This window comes from Zalophus californianus, chromosome 14 (genome assembly GCF_009762305.2).
Source record: "Zalophus californianus isolate mZalCal1 chromosome 14, mZalCal1.pri.v2, whole genome shotgun sequence".
Taxonomy (NCBI): Eukaryota; Metazoa; Chordata; class Mammalia; order Carnivora; family Otariidae; genus Zalophus; species Zalophus californianus.
In genome coordinates this window covers 88,066,173-88,070,689 of record NC_045608.1, presented here as the reverse complement: position 1 = coordinate 88,070,689, position 4,517 = coordinate 88,066,173, and the positions used below count along the sequence as shown (strand labels likewise).

Genomic DNA, 4,517 nt, shown 5'->3' with positions numbered 1-4,517 from the left:
TCATATTTATAGCTATATTTTCTCCCCCAAAATTGACATTTAACTCACTTGAAATAACAATATATTGAAAAATAAACCTTTTTTTTTTAAAAAGTGTGCTTCCTTCAGACAACTCTAAACATTTGGAAAAATTCATGACTATTCTCTGAAACAAATACAATAAAGGATAAATGTGTTAACTGCATTTCATATGGTTAAAGATTATATGTTTGGAATTCATATTTAGCTTTTGCTAGACTCAGAATCAGGTTTTCTCTAGTTAGGAGAGGCATTTCTTCATATCTTTCACTCACTTTCTTACTATCAAACTTAGACCACCGCTGTATGAACATTTTAAAATATTCAGTTCTACAGGAAATATTTGTGTATGAGCCAATGTTTGTCAAACTCCAAAAATAGTTTTTGAAATTAGTTATTTTGCAGAAATACCTTATTTTGTGGAGTAGGGCATTAACACAAAAATAGCACAGGAATTGTGGGGAAATGTGATTATCTCCTATATATTGTACTCTTTAAAATCAGGGTGACATAGGATATCCTTTCTCATTTTGTCCATCATAAGTTTTATTAAATCAGAAGCAAAGAAGTATCCTGCTTTATTTAGTCTCACCTACTTTGTGTTAAACATATCATATTTAGAAATGATTGGGAATCAGAATTATAATTTGTTGAGATAGGATAGGAAGCATACCCACACAGATACAAGTAGCAGTGGATAGAATGCTCTGAGTGGCTCCGTTACCGTGGTTTCTCATACTGTGGGACCACCGTGATCATCACTATGAGTGATATGCATATGAAAGTACGTTAGTGCTTTTAGTCCATATTATCAACATAGAGTCTTGCATTTATCTGAAGATGTTGTAAATAATGAAAACCTAAATGATGTTTATCCAACTAAATTTCCTATTTTTTCCAAATACAAATGTTTTTTGTACTATGGAAATCTTTTTATTAAAATATAATTTTAGTATACTTTCATTAATTGAAATGTTTTTCAGAGTACATTGTCATTAATAGACTTTTTTCCTGATTTTTTTCAGACCACCTGCTGGGGATTTCCAAATAGCTGTCCTTATGTAATACTCAATATTTAGAAGTAAAAATACATTTTTCCAATGACGTAAATGACATTTCTCTTCTTCATTGAGCTGATGGGTTAAGCTGCCTCCCATTTACCAGGTTTCACAGTAAAGTTAATACTTTGGAGGTCTTCAGGCCTCCCACCCATCAACATTGTTTAATTTGGCCTTTGATATTAATAGTTATCAGTGGAGCAGAGAGCAGGGAATTTTGCCTCAGAGCGCCCATATTTTGGACGACAGTCATTAAAGTTTTCAAGTTTCCCCAGTATGCTGAATGCACATAGACGCCCACTTCCATTACTCGCTCTGAGCTCATGGCTCACTGGAACCTCTACTGTCCTTCTGCTCAGGCCACGCTGGCCTCCTCACCTTTCTTGAAAACCCCAGGCACCCTCACCTTGCAGGGTGTTCGCATTTGCTTCTCTTTCAGCCCCGAAAGACCTAACGGTACCCACTCCAGCTCCACCCCCAAGGGCTTAGAGCATCTGCTGCAATGTCCCGCTCCTGCTAGGTCTTCCCTTATTTGCATATCTAAAACTGCCATGGTCATCGCAAGACCTTAGCCTCCCGTCCTCCTGAATATTCCTCCCTAATCCTGCTTTTCTCCGTGGAACATATCATTGTCACATCCACAGTACAATGCATTCCATGTATTTACTTTTTTAGTACTACATGTTTCCTTCCAACCATAACCATCTAAGGGCAGAGATTTTTTTCCTATTTTGTTAGCTGCTAGTTTCCCCAGACCCGAAGCAGTCTGGCTGATGGCTAGCCCACGATAAATACATGCTTGCTGGTTAAATGCGTTCGTTCGGCAGTACTGAAACTCATGATTTGGCACCTAGTTAATAAGAAAAATCTAGTTAAAATAGAAGGACAGATGGTGAGTGTTATTGATTACGCTGACCGGTGGGCCACGTAATGAGCTGGAATGCTGCTGAGAGGGTGTGCAGTCTAGCACAGTTTGTTCTGAAGACCTGTTACTGCTTTGTTTAGCTGAAATTGCTCTTCAGTTGTGGTCAAAAGAAGTGCAGTCAGTCCCCCAGCGTGGGAGCACAGGACTGTCCAACTTTCCTTTCTGTCTTGCATCCTTCCCTGATTGAAGAATCATCAGAAATTCTTTAAATGGTAGCAATGTACAGCCATTCTAAAATGCAAGCATGCATGGCTTGTTCTCTTTTCCCTTTCTCCAATCAGGATTCTGGTGCCTCCATTTCTATTGCCAAAGCTACCCTAATTGAGGCCTGTATCATATTTTGCCTGGATGATTGCAATAGTTTACTTACATTTTACTATCTATCAAGAAGAAGACGCATTTTAAAATAGTATGTGAATATGTATTTTAAATAGTTAATATATTTATATAGTTATACCCATACGTTTTCTAATAATTAAGCATTGTTACAGAATAATTCTATTTGGCCTCCTTATGTGACTATTTTAATACAGTTCTCCATGGTTTATTATATAGAAAGTGACTGTACAACCGGCTAGTCTCATTAAAAATTATACAAAAACAAATTACTCCTTCTACCTTTTGTGTCCTACAAGCCGCCGGCGGCGCTGAGGGGACTCGGCTCGGCGGGGTGGTGCGGCCCAAGGGGGCGGCGGAGGAGGGGCCGTTCGCGGCCCCCATGCCTGCCCGCCCGCCCTGCCGGAGCCCCCAGTGACCAGCACCATGTCCAGCCAGGTGGTGGGCACTGAGCCTCTCTACATCAAGGCACAGCCAGCCAGCCCTGACAGCCCAGAGTGTTCCTCGGAGACTGAGACCGAGCCCCCCGCCCCCCGTGGCCCTGGCCCCTGGCCCAGCTCCCACCCGCTGCCTCCCAGGGCACAAGGAAGAGGAGGAAGGGGAGGGGGCTGGGCCTGGCCAGCAGGGTGGTGCGAAGCTGGTGCTCAGCTCCCTACCCAAAAGCCTCTGCCTGGTCTGTGGGGATGTGGCCTCGGCTACCACTATGGTGTGGCGACCTGTGAGGCCTGCAAAGCCTTCTTCAAGAGGACCATCCAGCGGAGCATCGAGTACAGCTGTCCGGCTTCCAACGAGTGCGAGATCACCAAGCGGAGACCCCAGGCCTCCCAGGCCTGGCGTTTCACCAAGTGCGGGCGGGTGGGCATGCTCAAGGAGGGAGTACGTCTGGACCGTGTCCGAGGCGGGCGGCAGAAGTACAAGCGGCGGCCAGAGGTGGACCCGCTGCCCTTCCTGGGCTCCTTCCCTGCCGGACCCCTGGCGGTAGCCGGAGGCCCTCGGAAACCCGCCGCTGTAAATGCACTGGTGTCCCACCGGCTGGCGGTTGAGCCTGAGAAGCTATATGCCATGCCCGACGCGGCGGGCCCTGACGGACACCTCCTGGCTGTGACTACCCTCTGTGACCTCTTTGACCGAGAGATTGTGGTCACCATCAGCTGGGCCAAGAGCATCCCAGGCTTCTCGTCACTGTCACTGTCTGACCAGCTGTCAGTCCTGCAGAGAGTATGGATGGAGGTCTTGGTGTTGGGTGTGGCCCAGCGCTCAGTGCCACTGCAGGATGAGCTGGCCTTCTCCGAGGACCTGGTCCTGGTTGAAGAGGGGACGCGTGCCGCTGGCTTGGGGGAGCTAGGGGCTGCCCTGCAGCAGCTGGTGAGGCGACAACAGGCCCTGAGGCTAAAGCGTGAGGAGTACGTCCTGCTGGAGGTCCTGCCCTTGCCAGTTCAGACTGTGCACATTGAGGATGCCGAGGCTGTGGAGCAGCTGTGAGAAGCTCTACACGAGGCCTGAAGCTGGCCCGGTGGGCCGGGGAGGGGTGCTGAGTGGCGGCGGTCGGGCAGATTGCTGCTCACACGACCGCTCCTTGGCCAAACAGCGGGCAAGGTGCTGGCGCATTTCTATGGCGTGAAGCTGGAGGGCACAGGCTGTTCTTGGAGATGCTCGAGGCCATGATGGACTGAGGCAAGGGGTGTGCATGGGTAGGGGTGCTGGCAGGACCCGCCCAGTATGGGGTCAGCCCCAGGGGGCAGAGCTGGGGTCTGGGCAGTGCCACCGCCTGCTGGCAGGGCCAGGGCATTACCATCAGCCCCCGGGAGCAGGCCTTACGCCCTCCCCTCCTCCCTCCCAGGGGTCTTAGAAGCTGGGAAGGTGTGCGCCCAGGCTCCGGGCACAGTGCTGTCCCTTGCAAGCCATAACATGCCCCCAGAGTGTAGGGGGCCTTGTGGAAGCCATAGGGGGCTGCAGGGGACATGGGGCGGGGGTGCAGAAGCCTGATCTCAGGGAGGGAAGGGAGTGGAGGCCACAGTCTCCCAGTGGGTGATGCTTTTGCTGCTGCTTAACCCAACCCCCTCTCCAGAGCAGAGGGGGACATTTGGAGAGCAAAGGCCCCTGCCCCCTTCTCTCCTCTCCTCATCATTTGCATTGGGCATTACTGCCCCCCCCCCTTGAAGCAATAACTCCAAGCAGGC

General features: G+C 48.9%; 1 pseudogene; it reads left to right on the top strand.

The window, feature by feature from the left end:
• The first annotated feature begins 2,757 nt into the window (after positions 1–2,757).
• LOC113913117 lies at positions 2,758–4,010 on the top strand (annotated as a pseudogene).
• The last annotated feature ends 507 nt before the right edge of the window (positions 4,011–4,517 follow it).